Here is a 22,303-nt window from a genome sequence, read left to right on the forward strand (position 1 = left end):
CCAATGCCTCAGTCTTAAGGAAGTCGTGCCTTGTCTCTTTCAATGAGACTAGGCCGTGGCCCTACACTGACCTCCCCACCCTATCCTGAGAGGTGCTCCCACACACTTGGCATTTCAACAAATCGCATCTATGGTCTGCTCATTTCATCTTGTGGCCGCTAACCAAACCTAGGTTGGAACATAAAGCTCATCTAGGCTCTGTCCTCACCACACTGGTACAGTTTAAGAGCCACAAGACTGCAATTGCTGTCCTATCGATCTCACTGTCCATATAATTTATACTCAGAGATACTTACAATAAAGTCCTTGGCAGAGTCTAACTCTCAACCCTGAGGGGATAATACACCTTTCCCTTACAAATAATTGTACACTAGGTAAAACCACTGGAAGAATTCAACATCAATTGAGCATTAGTTGAACTTGATTTATTGGTGAGTGTAAAAGCTTTAAAAAAACACCTCTTCAGCTCACAATTCATCCTCTACCATGTCTGTTGAGTAAACATCTAATCCAACACACAAGCCGATTCAAAATATTTGATCTCAGGTGGTGAATCTAAAGTAGAGGAATTATCAATAAAATGCTCAAATATGATGATTACGGGAAATGGTGCATAACCCAACAAAGATGCATTAACAAAATAGGTAGGTAGATTTAGTTTATTTCACATTGGCAATGTGAACACGGAATGCTACCTATAGAATACATTTGCAACGTGGAGTGTTTAGAAGGACCCCGTAAAACACATTAGCTTTGAGATGACCTTCTCACATTGGACAAACTCCAAAACCAAAGAGCTCAGCTGGGGTCTTGTGGGTATCCTCACCACCTGCTCATTACCTCTCTCTCTGAAAAACTCCAGAAAGAAGGAGTGAGACCAGCCAGAGGTTAGCTCAACCAAAGCATATGCAGATGGTGCCATAGGTGTAGCTTAAGTCTTAAACATCTGATCAAAGAGCCACTAAGCCTTTTAAGAGTATGAAGATGCAAAATAAATAAACAATTGGTTTGCTATTATATAAATAAAATAATGGTATAGAGATGCGAACAGGGACCGAAAGAAGCATGCACAAAACATTAAATAACATTAATTAAAGGAAAGTGCCTAATCAGCAACAATGTGAAGGCTCCTTTTTATATTAAAAACATGCAGTACAATAAAAAAAAAAATAGGAAAGATATAAGCTGCCGATCACAGACTGTTCTGTAATGTGTAATAACGACACATGTCCAGTCCAATCTTTGTTCTTAAATGTATCAAATCGCATCAGGGCTACCTAGATGTAATAAAGAAAACTATGATCTTTGAGAAATCAATGCAATTACTATAATCAACTAAATCAAGCTATTGCAATGGACCTCTGGGAACTGAGTAAGCCAAACATATGAGTTCCAACTACATGATTGCCTTAGCTTTTGCTGTTCAAGCTGTTATGGCTGCATTAAATTACAAACTCTCTTTCATAACCGCAGGTATTGCAGAGCTTAGCAAAGCCCCGGCTGATTCAATTCACCACATATAAGAAATCTGGGACAGGGGTCTGTAATCAATGGATAATTTCCCCGTTACGTGTCCTGTGGACTTGTGTGGTGTCAAATGCAATCAAAAGTGTCAAAACCTGTAAACTGTCTCTTGGCTTGTGTGTATGTGGGAGCGTGTGTGTGCTCTAAGGGTGCGTGTGTGTGCACTTTATCTTTCACTCAATATCCACAAATCAACAAATGAAAGCAACCGCTGTGGTGTAAATCCAATTTCCAACACCCAGTAGGTGTCATCTTGTGCCTCATGTCAATCTTTCTGTGTTGTAGAATTCATTAACATCATTATAATTTCAACATTATGTTCACTTATATGGATCATGCTTAATTTCAGATGTGTTTATCACTGCTATAGCTATTGGTCTGTCTGTAATATATCTTAAACATAACCGAACACACATGTTATTCTAACAATAAACTAATGGGTATGTCAAACTCTACACTCATTTAAACATTGTCCACATGTTCCTTTCAATTAGCAACATTTGATCTTCAATTCATTTTTTAGATTCCCACAGATGTTATTTACAACACTTGTGTACCTCCCTAATAGACAGATCTCTATATCAACACCAATGTATCATAAAGAGTGCAAGTTTCCTTGAATTCAGCATTTATCATTTACTTGTGCCAATTAAACATTTATTACATGCAGTAATCAATCAGACTACAACAATTTCCAGTAATGTAATGACAGTCCTAATGCTAGACATAGTGAAATATAACCAGCTCCAAAATGTATCTTAACCACTCTTCTCTCTTAAGACATGAGAATAAGAGAAATGATTACATTTCTCTCTTTTTTTGTGCTTGCTAATGGCATTACATCTCTTTGTTATGCCTCGCTGGTGCAGACAGAAGTCCCTCAGTAATTAAGTACAAACGCTGGAGAGAGAAAGAGAGCGAGAGAGGCAGAGAAAGAGAAAGAGGCAGGCTCAGCTGGTTCCCTGAACATAAAAACAGGTCTAATTAACAGCGCTGACTTCACACATGAGATTGACTCAAAGGAGAGTGAATTGCTGGCAATTACTCATACAGCAGAATATCATTTATAGACAATTCATTTGAAAACTTCTGCCATTTATTTTCCTTTTAGTGCCAAACAGATTCTTGACAAAGTTTAAATGTTGTATATTTTAGAAAATGTATCAGGTATAATACTGTACAACTATTAGTGTGTTTTCATGCTTAACATGTCAAGATAAAAAAATAAATCTCGACAGGTTTTGATCTATGAACAGAATAGTTGTTGAATTATGTTTTATTAAGAGAGAAGGTTTTGTAACATGTGTTCAAACAACATTTGTATGACATTAACATGGTAAATACTGTAAATAGAGAATCATATAACTCCCTTATACTGTACAACCAAATGTACCTTCCTAATGCTGTGTGAACAAGGGAACACATTTATTTCCCCAAATGTAGGTCAATCATCGCCCATTATTTTGGTTTTGTATGGAGTTGTTCCAACTCCACAATGGGGAAGTTACCTTGTGTGTGGATAGTGCTTTGTCATCAGGTTTGTCTGACAAGATATGAAGAAAAAAAACTCCACCGTCTTCGTCCCTCATTCTTTTCTTCTCACAGTGAGGCGTGATAAATGGCTAGTCAGCGTCCCACCAGAGAATAATATAACTCCAGCCTTTGCTGTCTGTCCATGCATCCTGTCTCTACCTCTGCTATTTTCCCTTTTTCTTTCCCTTTTTCTCTTCCTTTTTGAACTTGCAGACTATCACAGACACTCACCACACTCCCCCCCCTCCACACGCACGCACGCACGCACGCACGCACGCACGCACGCACGCACGCACGCACGCACGCACGCACGCACGCACGCACGCACGCACGCACGCACGCACGCACGCACGCACGCACGCACGCACGCACGCACGCCACGCACGCACGCACGCACACACACACACACACACACACAACACACACACACACACACACACACACACACACACACACACACACACACACACACACACACACACACACACACACACACACACACACACACACACACACACACACACTGTATACCTCCCACCCTTTTCCCGCCCATCTTAACCATATCTCTCTCTTCTGTCTGGAACACTCGCCTCTCCCTAATACCTCCCCTTCCCCTCTCTCTCCATCATCTCCCCTCACCCTCCTCCCCCACTGGATATAGAAAGAAGCCAACATTATTCTAGCAGAGGAGCAGGTGAGGGTTAAAAGGCGACCGCGGCCTAGTCTTCCAGGAATTAAAGGGAAAGAGCTCGGGGATGCACGGGATAAAGACGGGGCCTGTTTAAAATTCTGACACCTCTCCGCTATAAAGTAGGATTTCTGAGCCACTTGGGGCACAGGGAGGAGGAAAAAAGACTTAAGCAGATGCAGAGGGTAAATGCAAGGCTTTGTTATTTCTGACAAGCCCACAGAATGGAAATGTCATTAACCGACTGTAAATATTCAAACTCCATCTCCCTCGCTTTCACTCTCTGATGGAGGTTTTTACAGTGTTGTTTTGTCTTTAGGCATATGCATAGATAATCCACGTTGTGCATGGAGTAGAAATTCTGTGAGACTTATATCAATAATTCAGGCGTATAGGTAGATAAAGAAAAAGGAAAGGAGTGAGTCTCCCCACGTAGAATTATTCATTTCAATATATTCTGTAAGAGAGCCTTTTGAATTATAAAACTTTGAAATGGGAACAATGTCAAGCACAGTATAGACGTTACAGTTTATGAAAATCTTAAGTTTTATGTGAGCAGGCAGCTGTATTGCATTATGCTGAAACTGTCTCATAAGAAATTCATTGCATTTCTGTAGCTCACTTTAACTTGAGAACTAAAGGAGTTCATTTTACCCTCCATAGGTTTATATGGAGGCTTTTGACTATACAGTATGCATTACATTGTAATGTTGCAGAATATGTTCAAACACTGCCCAAACCCAAGTAGATTAAACCCTAAACTAAGATTTTGTTAAACATTTGAGAATCAACAATTGTATATAGAAATGTGCTGTGCTTGTCTATCTTTGCATACTGTACTGGGCTATGTGATAGATTAGTAACAAAAGAAGGACCGATTATGGCAGAGAAAAGGGGAGGACTGGGAGGACTTAAGACAGATAGTGAGTTGTAGAAGTGAAAGTCCAAGGCCAAGACAGGAGAGATTTAGAGGAGGTACTGTACACACACAAACTAGGCACAAAAGACAACCCAAGCAGATGACAACATTTTCAGCCAACATCTTCAAGGACAAATGGAATAGGGCTGGCAGCCACAGAGCACCTCAGGGCAGCCAGCAGAATCACTCTCTACCACCAACAACATATATTTGTCATTTAGCCCATGGCAATTCAGTCCCCTCGAGACATTTGGAATGCCTCATCAAATGATGCTGATGTTCCCTTTCACTGGTTTTGTGTTGTGTGCCCAAAAGCTGCAAGGCACATTCATCTTTGGAATAACCCAATCCCTTTCTTTCTTTCTCCCCTTGGGTATGTTGAGAGGCCTGCTGATGTGGGTTATTTGTCCCCTCATGCTGAACACATGGAGTAAGTGTATTTGGGTTGATGTTGTTGCAGTAGACTCTACACTATTGCACCAGATTGGAAGACTAAAAAGCTAAAAGAAAAGCTACATACTCAAACTTGTCCTCTAGCGCCAACAGTAGGTTGACATTCTTGGCAGACTTATAGTAGAATATTTCAACAACCATTTAATGGATTACCATGACATTTAGTATAGATATCCAGGAGGGATACATTTAATGACTTTGGAGATCCCCCTGACTTTTTCTTTAGCGCCACCAGCAGGTAAAATGTATCACTTCTCCAGTGAAATATGACAAGATTTAGGGGTTGGATTGGGAAAAACCTTTGTTCAGATACTTAATGGATATGTGTGTACTTGAGGGAAATGTCTGAATAACACCTCCATGGATTGCTTTTAAATTTGGTGCACATTTCCATGCCCCCTTAAGATTAAGTATATTTTAACTTTGATGATCCGCTAACCTTTCTTCCATTACCATAGCAAGCTTAAATTATTAATTCCCTTTCGTGTCAACTTTAATTTGCGTTAAGTGCTAATTGGCGAAATGCATGTTAACAGGCTAACACAAGGAAATAAGCGATGAAAGTAAACATTATATCAAAACTTTGCAGCCATTGGCCCTTTCTTTCTGAAACAGAAAAATAAGTAAAGTTGAAAAAATATACTATAGAGATTCAACATATGCAATAAACAATCAGATCAATAAACAAACTGCAAATTAATGTATTAAAGTTACTTTGCTTTTTTAAGTTGACCCAGGAATTATTATACCTTATATCAATTGGTCTTTCCAAACCAACTAAGTGTCAATCTGACAAACAATGGTTAAAATATTTCTGTGTCTATAGGAGGCATAACACAATTCTGTTGGAATAGGCGCGCTCATTATCCATCCATTTAAAGTCAGAGATATCCCTTCTACACACTGCAGTTCTGTGCAGAGGCAGCTCGTTATGAAGAATGGAAAGGTACTGAACATCAATAGCATGCATGGCTTCCTTTATGAGCCTTGCGCACAGTTAAATTGGTGACATTTGGCCTTTAATGGGCTGGCTGAAAACTCATATCCATTCTAACTACTGAATAAGGACTTCTAATGAACACCAAACTGGCTAAGAGAGTTAGTGCCCGGTACTCACTGAACTGAGAAACCAGGAAAGGCAATTATCAAGGTTCCCAAACAGCACTGATCGGGGATATCTGCCCAGAGTAATGCTTTTAACCTTGCAGCTTTTCATTAAACAAATGCCATAAAACCCTTTTCAGGAACATACTTTCCTAAATATGATCCTCCAAAGCAGCTGTAAATCCAAAGTAAAAATGAAACACACACCCTCAAAAATAAATATATTCCCATTTAGGCTTATCAGAAGTAACCAAACCTCTAGATCAGCTCATTCATGATGATCTGAAAGGCCACACGGCACAAACTCACTGACCTAGCCAGCAGTAAAGTCGCTGAGGGGGAACATACGCCACATGTTTTATACTTCAGCATCACTTTTCATGCCTTCATTTTTAGCACGGCGACTGTGCTATTGATCTACGACCGTGGTGATTGGATGTTGCGATTAATGACCTCAGATGAAAGAAGTATTCCTCTGAGGTCCATTTCCTGAAATGCCACTAGATTACCTTCCACCTTCCACCAGAGCTTATCATCAGTGTGAGTGATACAGGGGCGGCTGGACTGAACAAATGACGGCCTCTGAGTCACAGGAGACTTGTGTAAGTGTAGAGGTAAGGTAATTTTTGTAAAGAGCAGAGTCTCCATCTCTCTCTTTCTGTCATTTATTCATTCTCTCGTTCTCCCTCTTCCTCCTCTCCCTGTCCCGCATCCTCACTCCCTCTCTTTACTCACCCCTCCCTTTGCTCCAGCTCAAGTCCTCAATTATTTTCAAACTGCCAGGCAAGGCACTGCGGGGGCACAGGGGACCATTTGGACTTAGTACATTAAAGAATTCATGATTTGAAACCACCACAGCCCACCCTGACGACTCTATGATATGACTTTTCACTGCCTGAAGCTCCTTCCTTCGTTCCCCTTTTTCCACCAGACTGGCTTTCATTCCCCCTGACGACTGACATTGATCTATCCTTGAGTCTTTTAGCTCCAGGACTCCCATACCTTAAACTTCTGACTCTTGACCATTAAAAGAAACAGAGCAGCCGATATTTATGAATCTGTCTGTAATGATTTCCTTGTCTGTTTCTTGTGTCGCCATCTGTAAATTGGCCTGTTGGTATCAGGCACATATAGCGACAGACATGACAGCAGACTGCTGCAAAATAGATGAAATGTCTCTGTTTAACACATGGAATCAATCTATAAAGAAAGAGGGGGTGTTGTTAAGGAGAGAAGGGGACAAGGACACAACATCAAGAGCATGTGTTGGACTTTAAATTGAGCCTTGTGTATTTTCAAGATATTCAAATAAATGGGCTAATAATCATGAAGAAGAACACAAAATTGGGTCACATGTTGCTCAATTGAATGCAAAATGTGCAATTGGCGTAAAAGTCAGATTCTTTGAAATTTGAAGTTTTTATTTGTATTTTTGTTGATTCTCATAGGTTTTTATTTCCTCTAAATGAACAGCCCAATGTCATATATTTATAAATTGGCTTTACAAACTGAAAGAGCAACAGAAAATGTTTCAGAGGATAATCATTTCTTCTTTTGTTGAAAAAAACAAGGTATCAAGGAGATGGTTAGTGTCCTTAACAACACTTAATAAGCAAAGAGCCATCATCTCATCTTAAAACATACTGGTTCCTACTACAACTGATTTCTATTTATTAGCAAAATGATAGATAATCACCACCTCCATGAGTACATTTGACAGATTTTACCTGACAGAAGTGTTATCAATGAACAGTAAGTGCAACATAATATGCCAAGACTCCGCTTCCAGGCTTGCACCTGTTTCCTCTTCACTGGAGAGGATGACATCACCCGGTTTCTATCACAACAACAGAGTTGGTTTCAGTGGGAGAATAAAGACACTGCAGACATTCACTATTACCACTATACACAAACCGGCCTCATTCATACATTTCAGCAACATGTGCAAGTTTAAATAAATAGCATAAGACAAAACTAAAGATGACGTCAGGTCTGGAAACCGCTTTGTAAATTATTGTGGATACACCATAGTGAACAAATGTGTTACAGATGTAACCTGCTCTGTATTTTCGGCTTTTCAAATAACCTGTTCACGTGTTGACATATCAATAGGGCATGATTGATGCAAAGATAGTAAAGAGAAAAAAGTCCATTATAAAAGTGAGGTGCAACATCACCACCTAAAATAACACATCAGGTTTTCTGTAACTCGTTTATTGTTTTGACATTTCAGAATGTTCGTATTATACAAATGCCAGAACAGTAAGAAAAACAACAACATAGGCTTTGAGACAGTCAGTCATTCAACCTCTACCTTTTCATTCAAGCCCACCCAATCTTGATTATTTTGTAAAGCATCCTCCTTTCCTAACATTACAGTATAAAGCATGGTTTTTGCAATAAGATGGGAACATACTGCCATCTCCTGGCCAGCGCAGTTGCTGTCATATTCTTGGATAGAAATTGGCTCCCTGCCTGAGACATCTGGCTGCAGACATGTAATGTTACTCAATCCCTGGAGACCCTTTGCTCTTGTCCTATCCAACCTAGTGTTTCTATTTGCTTGTGTGTCTGAAACAGCGAGAAAGAGAGGAACTGAAACAGAGAGTGAGTTCTCGTCAAGATCCTGATTGCCCTAACACGTGTTTCCAGAACGCAGGGACATTCTTACACTCCTTGGCTACAACGCCCGACTCCAAACAAGCCCTCCTCACTGTGGGCGGCATGCTACTCTCAGTGTGAGTTCCCTAATGGCCATAATGGAGGACAAGACCATTTATTATTACTGGGGGGTGAGGTATGTATACGGCTACAATTAAGGAGAAAAACATCCTGGTGCTTGTAAAGGGCAGTAATGTGACTCGGGGAGTGATGGATGCTGGGGGAATGAGTCTCGCAGGCCAGTGGGAGTATCTTATTATCTGAGGCAGGTGGAGAATCCGTCATTGAGGTAAATTAGAGAAGGGAAGGAGAAGGAGTGATAGGGAAAGGAATACATGGAGGAGAAAGAGGGGAAAGGGGTCAAGAGGCATGTTTAAACATCCAGTTGCATAGTAACAGTGGTTTACGACAGGTGGAGCTACACTTATTTTAGTATATCTGTTATTAAAGATAATTGCGTGCTTTCCACTTTGCATTTACTCCACAGGGAATGACATCATCGGCAAATTACTTTAGATCATTTCACATTCGTAACTATGACTTCCCCTTGTTTCCATGGATGTTGCCATGTTTAAATATGCGCATGTGACGGTCAGTGTTTATGTTATTTAATACATTTGCATAAAGTATGCACATTTGTGTCACAATGCAGCTATCCCACATAATTCTACATGTGTGCCTAGGTGTGTATGAATACAAATATACATTGTTGTTGATGTAATCATGTTTATATGTGTGCATATTTTTCCGTAGCCTACAATAAAATGAATGTGTTATTCCAGGTCCACGGTCATTAATGTGTGCCCGGAAACACATTCTTGTCTCCGTGTAGAGAACAGGCCTCTATACCCTTTTTTTAATAAGTAGCTATCTATTTGAATTACCGTATCTTGCTGCATCCACAATCACAATTTTACCCCAGGGACTTGGTCAGACAGACCATATGGGTGGTCAGTGGCAAGCAAATCTCAATTACACTGACAGGTGACAGCAAATTGAATACATTATCATTATGCCTACCGAGTGCAAGCCAATGTATTGCTGACTTTATGTGTGTTCCTGTACACGTGTGTCCCCTTTCTGGAGGAACAGCCATATGCATGAATTCATTCTGCGGGGGCAGCAGATGCCAATGAGCTGCCTAATAGCACCATTAGGCTCAGACAAATGAAAACACTAACTTACTCCAAAATGGAGATTCATATGTTTCAGTGCAGTTGGTTTCTTAGCCATCAGTCCTGGGTCAATCTTATGATTATGTATGGCTGTGACATTTGGAACTGCCATTGATTCAAATTAAACATTTTTGGCCATGGATCACTGTTATTCAGCTTGTAAAACAGGTTAAAATTGTGTAATTTAATGTGGGCTGATTGTATTATCATAGGTGATTGGTAATGTCAAGCTCTAATACAAAACAAAGTCTGCTTGCATCAGGCATTCAGGGGAGTTTAACTCTTCACAAACTATGACTTCCAAATGCCAATAGTTTATTAAGCTATTATTGACATAATGTAATAGAAGTAAACTCTAAATGACACACAGGGTAAATATTATTAGATATTATAACTATGGGCACTAAGAAAGAGCAGACTTCCTCCAAGGTCAGATGCCATATATTGAAGGTTAAAGCTCGATACAGGACATTTAAAACAACAATATAGCAGCATACATGCATAGAAAACATTACCTATGTAGCTAACGATATGTTGGAGTATTGGTGTCCTGATCAGAAAAAAAAATTCAGACCTGGTCTGTGAATGCTAATCAAAGCTTCTTTCAATCCCTTCATGTCCTGAGCTCATGTGGCCGTTATTGCTAATAATGTTATTCCTACGAACGGTAGCGGGACTATGCTCCAAGCCCACACTCCGGTTCCCCATCAGGTTAGCACTGTAAACAGCACCATTGCTGTTGTTAGCTATGTGTTTTTCTAATTCCTGCAGACAAACTGTTATGACACACACATAGTGGCTTTCAAATAAGGTTTTATTTTGCGTCACCTAGAGGGGGTTAAGAACGGTTAATGTTTCCTCATTGGTTAGTTCAGATCCTACGAGTCCTGTTTCAGTAGTCAATAGGGAAACACTGTAGCACGCAGAAAATGCTCCATGTGGTCAGACAGAAAACGTCTCTACCTTCCCTTTATGTTCGTGTTTGTGTTTGTGACTTGGAGACCATTTCCTTGTAAGTTTTTGTACTTTTTCTGTAATTTTCTTCCAAGGTGCATATACATAATTTAGAAATTCATATGTTTGGTTTAAAAAAACAAACTTTGGTAAAGTAAAAAAATGCTAAGCTAAGCTAAACCTAGCTTCTTGTTGTAGTGTGTGCATAGAGGCTGTTTGTAAGTAATTAAAATGTATGTTCTTAAAGAACGTTTTGTAACCAAAGCATTGTTATTGTGTATTTGGTTCATTTTTACAAAAAACGGGATGAAGGACAATTAAATGAGAACTCAGAAAAACAAAAAACAAAATCATTATCTCTTTGGCGGATAAACGTATAGGCAAAAACACAGCAAAAATCAGTAATTCTAGTGCCCATATAAATATTAGTAGTCTAATTGCTTCATACTACAGCATTGGACATTTCCAAACCGTCCACAAACAAGGGTCATTCCAACATGCATTTGTGCCGTATACATTTAAGGAATATGATGGGTGTAATGATTACGATTGTAAAATGTGTATTATTGTGTTTATTTCATTACGTTCTGTCATACGATATTTATCTCTAATTCACCAAAATACAGGTTCTTCACCAAATAATGTTGCAGTTATCCATTTAGCAGTATAACTAAAGGAAGGCAATTGGTATTTTACCCATGCATAGAAACCAGGGACTAAAGAATATCCCATTTAAACCATGCTGATATGCTGTGTAGACACCATGCAACGTTTTTTCCATCTCATCCTTATCTGGATAATCCAAAATTCCAAAAATGGTTATAAAATGTCACGGTCCTCTATCTCATGTACATACCCGTGACATTTCTTGAGCATGGAGTATAAACTTTGTTTATCCCTATTTCTATGTGTGTGTTGTGCTTGTGTCTATGCATATGCAGTTGTGTCTTTTGTGTAATCTTATGTGTTTATTGTGTATTATGTGCCCCGTTGTCCCTACACTTTGTGAGTGTTTTGTGTGTGTCTATGTGTGCAGGTAGACTTTGTAAATTTACTTTTTGGTAGATGTCCTTGATTTGCAGTGTCAGTGTGCATTGAGATGCGATCCAGTTTAATTTACAAATAAATAATCCCCAGCCTCATGGTGGATGCATTATGATAAGAAATGTATTGTCACATGAATATGTTTCATTGATATCATCATCTGCCAAAAGAAGGGAGGGAGAGCAGGATAGGAGAAACGAGAGAGAAATAGATCGGCGGAGAGGAACAGAGAGAAAGACACTAAGACTATTAGTCATAAAATGAGACGAAATGAGCATGGTTAAGAAGACAAAAAACATTAATTTATCCAGAAAGAATGGACGACAAAGACAGTGAGACAGCAGGAGCAAGTGATAGAAAGAGGCAGATGGGGGACATTAAGTCAAAGTTAAGTAACCATCGTCTGCTTCTTTATCTCACCCAGATATGCTAATCCAGTGAGCCTCTGCTGATATGAGTTTAACAGCCTGCTGGTGTGTGTGTGTGTCCGTGTGTCCGTGCGTGCGCGCGCGTGTGTGCGTGTGTGTGTGTGTGTGTGTGTGTGTCCGTTCGTCCGTGCGTGTGTGTGTGTGAAAAGACCCAGTTGTCCTTTTTCATCATGCTTCCAGTTAGACCAGAAGTGCTTAGCCAGTACAGGATGACACAGTTATAATCTTATTGCAATGGAAAAGTGAGTATAAATTACCTCTAAAACACCCAGCAAATTTCAACTGTGACTGTGTGTGTGCGTTAAGGAAAAGGGGTAAATATGTGTACAGTGTATAACTTGTGTATGTATAGTAGTTGAAAGAGAGTGGAAGTGGGTTCAGCTCATGGAGGAAGGGATTAGTGTGTGTTTGCATTTGTGTGAATATGTGACAGAGGGATCAGATACAAAGCGACAATTGGTAAATATACATATTTAGAGCTAGAGGGCAAGGTTGATTTATGCTTGCGTATATTTCTGTCATCAACGCAAAGGTGTTAACACTAACACATTTGGATTATCTTGATCCAAGTGAAAAGTTCACCAGCTTGCTCTTAATATTGTTGTTTAATGGAATGGTTCAGATGTTACAATTCCACCCTATTTCACAGCATTTAGATGGATACAAAATGCAAAATACTAGCCTTAAAGGGATACATTTTCATAAAAATGAATTATTTGAAGCAGTGATACAGGCACACATGAGTGTATTGGAGATGTTGAACAATAAGCTAATGTTACCTAATCATAACACGTTTGCAAGATGTACAGTACAACCAATAAGCACATTTTGAGAGCATGGCCATACCACAAAACCTGCAACATGTATCATGAGGGGCACATAAAAAGATGAAACACAGAAATGGATGACCAGAAACATTTAGAGTTTGAGAAGCTTCTTGTAGCAGAACTAAATAATTTACAAAGCTTTCTGGAATGCTTAATAATAATTAACCAAGCTGCTCCTTCTCACGGGTCAACATTAAATTATCTTATGAAACCATGCTGAAAAAGCATTTTTGATACACTGCCCCCTACAGTTTGCGGGAATATCGGTTTGGTGCGAGAAGAAACAAACCGATTTGTTAAGCTTTTAGGCCCTACTGGCTGCAGTGTTCTGTAAACCCTGTAAAATGTAAGTTCAAAAAAATAAATAATAACAAATTAAAATGTTTTTTGTTAAGGTCCAACCATGCTAATGTGCAATATTGCAGAATATGATGTGAATATGATGTCAAAACTGTACTGTTAAACTGGTACAAAAACAATTCCTGGAATTTCCAAAATACGCATGATAAAGCCTTTACATTATCCTCTATTATTGAAGGGAGCAACATGTCCCAACATACCTCTCTGGGGTCGGCGCAGTAATCTGCATCACAATGTCCATAGGGATTGAGCGCGGTCCTCAGGGGAGTGCAGCTTCCTGGTTTCCTCCTGCAATGGTTTTGCGTCATCGTCTTTTCCCCTGGGATTTGAAAGAGTTCACAGAGTTACACAAAATTAGATTACACACAATAATTACTTAATTAAAACAATAAATCAATAATTATCTTGTATATTTGCTCGCATTTACAGAACCACTTAAGCTTCCTCTCTGTCTCTTTCTGTCTTTGTAGACTACTGGGACATTAGTTCAATGCTACCAAAGAGTGCGCAACAAAGGGAGGCCTTATCACCATTTTAAATATATCTACAAATGGTAATGAGACAAATGTGCCAACTGTATTTTTAAGTGTGCTTGATAGCTCGAAGCTCTCTTATAGTAGATGTGTTTGTGTCAAACATCAAGAAGAATCTTTGGTAAAGTTGCCTTAAAGGGTTAAATACATATCAGATGTGACAACCTGTAGACACTTAATCATGTATCACACGGTTATGAAATGATCTTCCATTCTTGTGGCCAATCAATTGGACAGGGATCCTGCTATCTCTAAAACATGACCTAGTAACACATTTAGATTATAATCTAGTAGTTTTTCATGTAAGGACATGTCTAGGCAGAGACAGACTGTCAGAGCTCTATTCACCTGTGTGAAGTGTGACCGATCACCTTCCACCACATTGGCACGTCTGATTCAAATAAACCTTGTTTTATTTTCAGTGACACATGTTCATGGGACTTTGGCATGCCACAATTAAGTGTGTCCATTCATCGCTCTCCCCCAAAGACTGGAGGAATAACAAAGTATAAACCCATGTACAAACCCACATGCTGTTAAATCCATGACACATCTGCAAGCACAGACATGCACCCAGACTCATGCATGTTCCCTGACATGCACCAGAGGTTCCAGAACTCTTTACTCGTAAAATGACTATTTCAGGCCCTGCTGGCTAAAGTGAATAAGGCTCCATTAACTCTATCACTCTGTCCTTTTCTCTGCAGTTCTCTCCATTCTTTTGCTCTACCCATCTCTGTTTATTTCCTGTCCTGACGCTTTCTTTCTTCCCTTTCTCATTCTCTTTCTCTTTTCTTCCTTGCCCCCGCCTTCTATCCATCTACCTCTCCTTCTCAGCCCTCACTCTAATATCTCCCCTGCAGCCATTTTCAGGACTCTACGGGGAGGGAAGCAATCTTAGATTTATTTTACCTCCAATTTCCAATTTGAGAGACCCCTGCTGCTGGAGGCGAATCTTCAGCAGGCCTGATGTGAGTCGTCCTGTTAAATTAAAGTCTGTAAAAAATGGCAAAATATTTCTATGTTTATAGAGCAACAAAACCAGAATACTTTCCATGTTCTGTACACAGAGCAGTATGCATCACTTTACTACCTTGGTTTCTAGGGCTACGAGTTCCCATATGAAATGAGAAGTAATATAACTCAAAGAGAATGAACCCAGGGTGAGACAGAACTAGGCCCAGAGCTAAGAACTCATGAAAAACCTCTCTCGAATGGCAACTTGACGACCCTCATGTGGCAAGTAGATGCCTTAAATAGAGATGTTAGGATAGACTAGAGTCTGGTCTTTGATTATGAGACTATATGTGCTTGTAAAATGCCTTTTGTGTAACATTATATGTAGCATTATGTGTCTGGGACATATACTCTGTATCTGTAGTCTCAGCCAAAAAACAGACATTTAACAGTTACAGTGGGTATCAGTCACAGTACAATGAAAGCTTTTTGGTCCTTGTATTACTGCTAATCTGACCCCCTGCACAACAAAACCCCATCTATTCCCCAAATGCCCTTTGATACTCCATTACGGCTGAAAGAAAATACAGTCTGCCTTGTAGTCTCCATATGTCCAAATCTCAAATCCTCACATAAAAGAGCCTCTCACACATTATTTATTTTTACCTCTTGATCTAGCAGAAACACAGACTCCCTCTCCACCAAAAGAACACTCTCTCCCTTCCACACACAGTACTCTTGCATTCACACTCACACAGCACACAGTCCTCTATTCCCAGTATAAAGCCCGGAGACAGGTGTTGGATTAGCTTTCTGGAAGAAAAGAGCTCAGCTCCTTTGATAGGAGTTGAGCTGGCCTGGAGAGCAGGGAGGCAGGTGCACCACGAGAAGAGAGGAGGGGAGTGAGGCGCGCGCGTGTGTGTGTATGTGTGTGTGTGTGTGTGTGTGCGTGTGTGCGTGTGTGTCAGAGGATGCAGCCTAGTCATCCCATCTATTGAGAAGAAAAAACGGGGGTTTCTGGCAGAGCTGGCCTCTGTAATTGGAGAGCTTGGCGCGGCCAGCAGTGAAGCGCGGTTGGCTGTTGCCACGTGGTGACAGTTGCTTGCCAGCCGGCACACTCTCACACACAGACAGACACACACACACACACACACACACACACACACACACACACACACACACACACACACACACCACACACACACACACACACACACACACATCCATTTAACTTTCGAGTGCCTCACTAACATTTGTTCTAATCCATTTGTGATTCGCCCCACACCAATTGCTTCTGTATATTTATTATATCCAAATATGTGATTCTCTTTCCTCTCTGATATTAAAAAATATATATTTAAATCATGCATCTTTAACTCGATAGTTCAACTGCACCAGATGACAACTACTTACATTACAGACTCACAAACTATACAAACACACACAAGCTGCCTGCCTGTAACCACGGTAACTGAGGGAGCAAAGGAGGCCTCCTCCAGATGCCTTTGTTCTTAAGGACATCCCTTGGAGACTGTCTGCAACATCACCATGGGACTCTCTCTCAGTGGAAGAGCGACACAGAGAGACATGCAACTCTAATCCTCCAATTTGAGGCTTTTTCATTTAAATGACCAATTACAGAGACACAGGAAGAAAGAGAGGGGAAAGGAACCAAAGTGGATAGGGTTGAGATGGCAGATGGATCTAAAGCATACACAAAGAGCATTAGGTGAAGTACTTACTGAGTGTCCCCAACCAACCAGACCTCACCCTTCTCTCTGTGAGGCAGGTGTAAAGAGGCATCAAGGTAACTCTAGGAACTAGCCTTCTAGAAAAAGTGTGTCAGTGTTTATGTTCAGAAACTTGTGTGTAAACTCCTGAGACCCTTTATATGTGTTCTCTCTGGGGGACAGTACACTAAGACCTTTATTTCAAACACCAAACATGCAGTCTATTTCATTACTTATATACGGTGGCAAGCATATCCTGGTCTTTCTGGAAAAGTAACTCACATGAGGGTCAGGCTAACAGAGAACATGTTTTTGTCTTATGGAAAACAGATGGAACTGCAACTTGTTTTTTTGGAGTAAGGGAGATAATCACATGCAGTATTTTGTTTGTGATCAAGGATGAGTTATATTAAATCAAGCTTTTAAAAGTGGATGATAATTTGTAACCTTCCATTGACCCATTTCCCTTTAGGGGACAAAGGGACATTTTAAACAATATTTCCTACTTCAGAAAACACAGCGTGGGGTAAGGCAGAACACATTTTGGTGGGTTTTTTGGGGAAGATAAAGGCATAGATTATTCCTCTTGTACACACACACACACTGGGTCTCAGCAGACACTCTTATCTGGGACTGTTTACACTTGAGGGGCTCCTACAATACCACCACTTGGGAGCATTTTCTGGCATTGATTTGTCATGATGGCAGCAAAAGAAGCTTTGATTCCAGTGAAGGCCCAAAAAGTCATGCGCTAGAAAGTGTTGGCCTTCAGAACACACTGCCTTCTCATGGATTTGGCTGTATTTAAATACAGCAATGGACAAATCCTGAGACTCTACCACTGCTAATACATGAGTTCCTTCTAAACAATGTATAATCTTAAGGCAAGCTCTTTTGGATATCAGCCTGTACCCAAAGGGGAAAGTGCCCTATTTTGTCGAAACAACTTTTTGACAATGCTCAAAGTAAATGACTTGAAAAACACAATGGGAAAGTGTGTGTGTGTGTGTGTGTGTGTGTGTGTGTGTGTGTGTGTGTGTGTGTGTGTGTGTGTGTGTGTGTGTGTGTGTGTGTGTGTGTGTGTGTGTGTGTGTGTGTGTGTGTGTGTGTGTGTGTGTGTGGGGGGGGGGGGAGTCTTTGGGGTGTGATGCAGCATGATTAATTGCTATTAAGTGTGTCTCACATAAGTGATGCTGTGCCTGGAGAGGAAAGCAGAGACTATTACAGCTCAGACACATACATCAACCCCCATAGGCCGGTGACTGATGACCACTCAGTGTAAATGTTTGAAATGGTACAATTAAAGTATGGGGGGAGCTGAGGATCACCGTTGGAGCACAAGGCTATAGCCTCAGATAATGTGTGTGAACATGTGCCGCGGGGCCTGGAGCTAAGTGTCGTCACTAAACTGAAACAAATAACTTATTTATAAATGATGAACATGACTATCATTTTTCAGATGAAAATGTATTCCACATATCATTGAATTGTAAATCAGTTGACATTGATAACCTAACTTTAATTTACATAAACACTTCTGTCATAGCTGCGTACTCTCATACATTAGACGGTTTCCCCCTAAAAATGAATGAGGATTTCACTTTATTGATTTTCCTAACCTAATTAAGTCCTGGTGTCTTATAGAAAATCAACATTACCATAAAACTTGATCACGAAAATACATAGCATAAACAAGATGTAAGTTTAATTTGTATTGGTAGCCCAAGTGTCTAATGCGGTTATACTTTCATTATAAAGACAGATATTATAAAATTACATTTTGCCTATATACCTTCGAGTTGTTCTGTGATTGATCTGTTTAGAAATCCCCAACTGTGGCTTTACCATCCTAACCTGATTCTCTGAATCTCCCCTGAAGCTTCTCAGTTTGTTAATAAATGATTACAGGAAATATGAGCAGTGTCTTCTCATAAATAGATTTGTTGAAGGCCACGTAAAACAGATAGCCCTTGGCCACAGTTTTAATATATGGATGTCATTAGTGAAGGGGGATGGGGGCCATGTTACGCTTACAATCACATTTGCATAACAGTTATCGGTATTTCTTGTCCTTTCATAAAAACAAAGAAAGTGGGGCTCTAATTTCCTTAAAGGACTCTGAATTATTGACACATTTAGGGCACTGGTCCTAGATTTTCTAAGTATCAATTGAAAGAGCTGAATAAGTGTTCCATCTAATGCTTTTTGGTGTGATGTCTCCATTATTCTATTACAGGGCAAAAGATAATGATGAATTTAAACCAATTACTTTCACCAAAGGCCACCGACTATGTCAGTTTTCCACATTATGCAATGGGGGTTTTATTCAGATGTGTCCGCACTAGTTCCACCAGTATTTGAGACTGCATACATGATGTCACACTTGCCTGTTATAGCTTTATCTTTGACGGCTTTGTCCAGCAGAGAAAGATCACTTCCATCAGAGCGACACCTCTTTGGCCCCTTCAGTCAATGGTTTATGAAATACAGCAAGGCCCGAGTGGAAAGTCCGAGCTTCCAGCCCTGGTATGGCAGAATGACAGAGGAATCAATAAGATGAAGAATGAACAACACCACCAAGGCTAAGGTTCCTGAGATGGTTAGATCAGGTGGCCCTCCCTCTCATCTATCAAAACATATAACAGAGGTGGGGGGGCGCTAATGCAAGTCAGCTGAAATCATGTGTGCAGTACTTTTTGTCTTGTTTGAGAAATCCCCCAATTAACTGTTATTTACAACTGGTTTGAAGGCGATAGAACAGATTTCTTATCTGACACACTCCTTGTATGTCATTTTCATAGTAAACTTAATGGAAGGTAAATATGTACAATAAATGATATATAGAAAATTGAGAAAAATATTGCACAAGCCATAAAGATCAACAGCTATAGTTTTGGCAAGAGTTGACATTTTGTCAAACACTGAATTTATTTACGAAATGTACACCAACATTTGTTTTCAACAACATTTATTTGATGGATCATTCATTGGTTGTACAATAGGTGAGGCATGTAATGGTGCTTATATGTATGTAATATGAACCTTATTTGTTTTACAGTTGAACGTATATTCTTATGTTCAAAAGAGACATGAAAGAAAAATGTATTTGTAGGTGCATTTCCTTACCCTTATATTTATTGTATTATGCACACATAATAAATAAAAAAAAGCAGTTAAAATGCATTCGTTACCCATATGAGGCAAAACATAGTAGTATTGCACTTGGTGTGGTTAAACTAACTCTACACTCTCCCATCTGCACAGCATTTATGTACGTTTGATGCAGAACCCATGATGCCCAGTAGATGTCAGCCTTGTTAGTAGGAAGTACTTACTGGCTACATTGCTAGTATTTACAGCTTCACATACATAATAAATAGTCTGCTGTATTGAACTGCCTAAATGGTATGGTAAATATTATGTATAGCACGATCCATACCATCATAATAGTGTGCCTATTGGATCCATAACCAGAGAACACACAATCATAACAATATATATTCTTTGTTCAAATAATTGTGCATTTATTTACTTATTTCTCCATGGAAAACTATGAAATGTTGGCATTTTGATCTGACAATTGCTTAAGAAGTGTATAAAGACAGAAATTAATCCCTACTCCTATAACTACTCTGTAGCTATGGTTGTATGACTAATAAAGAACCTTGAACCTTGAGGCTTTGCTATAACATATTATTTAGGAGTCAGTCCTTTGAGTATTTTGGTCTGAAGGTAATCTAGCATGCAAGGAGGGAAGTCATGGGTGAAGTTAAGAATGAAAAAAACCTACAAAGGAACCTTGCCGATACTTTAAAAAGTAGCGCATAGAAACAGTAAAATAATACTTAGTAATACACGCGTAATTGCTCGAGTGCATAATGTTTCAGAGCAGTGATGAAAAACATATATTTTTTATCATGGGAGTTGAAACCAAGAGTAAATGCCCATAAAGTTGTACTTTTTATACAAAATATATTCAGTTTGGTGGGGAAGACACTGTGCCACTGGATTGGTAGAAGCCATGCTCCAATGGCCTTGTAAAAGAAGTACAGACAAATGAACCTGCAGTTTATTATAATTCATATTACCGCTCAGGTTTGTATTACTGATTATTATTGCCTTTGCTCTTGTCAAACCACAGGACTTGTCGCATTGTAGCTGCAGTATATCTGCTAATGTAGGTCACAACGTCCTGCCAGGCAGCCAGGTAGCAACGCCCTCCATGGCAGCTAAGTCCTCTTGTTTCTAAATGATCTGCCAACCAGGCAAGTATGGCCTATATTACAAAATAATTAGTAGATAAATTAGTCTTTCTTTTTCATGTCTAGCAAGTTATTTACCTTTCTACAGTACCAACATCCATCTGAATTACAGAGGATAGTCAACATATAGCATCTCATTCGTTATAGTCATGGCTTTTTGTATTTTACAATTTCTGCTAAATAGATTAGCATCAATTTATGTATGAATAAAGTGTGCGTACTGCATTGGATTCCACATTAAAAGCATGGCATACCATTAGTTAGATGTTCTATTGTGTCTTTGCTCTCTGTCTAATAATGTCCCCCGTTCCCCTCCACCCCGTCTCTCTCCTCCTCTCTAATGAGCTGTGGTCTGTTATCAGTCATTACAGGAAGCCTGATTATCCAACTGGCATTCTGCACACGCTCACAGAGAACTTCCTGAAGGTGACCTTTCCACGTCGCCATAGTAACCGCCTCTCTCTGCTCTGAGATGCTCAGCTTGTACACACAGTGTGAGAGAGAGAGAGAGAGAGAGAGAGAGAGAGAGAGAGAGAGAGAGAGAGAGAGAGAGAGAGAGAGAGAGAGAGGGAGAGAGATTATATGCTGCGATGTGATCGCACACACACACATTGTATTATGATGTTTGATTAACAAATACTAAAGAGCAATTAACTCAGCTCTTTTTAATTATATCTTATTTATCTTAAAAATGAGAAGGTAAAGATTTATTATTGTCTTTGGCCTCAAAGCAGTTCTCACTCACAAAGTCATCTATGTATGAGCTGATTAAACAGATCTTATAGGGAGAATCTTTTTTCAACAAATATCTACTCATAAAAGGTCAGCTACATACAAACATCTCTTTGAAAAATATTTTCCACTGTGCATGCAATACTTTGTGTGATTAAACACAGACATGGATGCTATGTTTTTGTGAGTATGTAAGTGAATGCTGTAAGAGAATGTCATTTAGTATAAACGCACAAGACTTGTGAATTATGTTAAAGGCTCTTACTTCAAATAGTCCTATTGTGATTTTAGCACCTCTACTTAATGAGAGAAGCCTAGCTACTTTCCAGGAGCATGTCATGTATGTGCAATCGGCATTTGTTACTTTTATTTTGGACCATTCAGGATCACATGGAGGGGCCGGGGGCTTATTCCAACAT

This window comes from Trematomus bernacchii, unplaced genomic scaffold (assembly GCF_902827165.1).
Source record: "Trematomus bernacchii unplaced genomic scaffold, fTreBer1.1, whole genome shotgun sequence".
NCBI classification, from domain to species: Eukaryota; Metazoa; Chordata; class Actinopteri; order Perciformes; family Nototheniidae; genus Trematomus; species Trematomus bernacchii.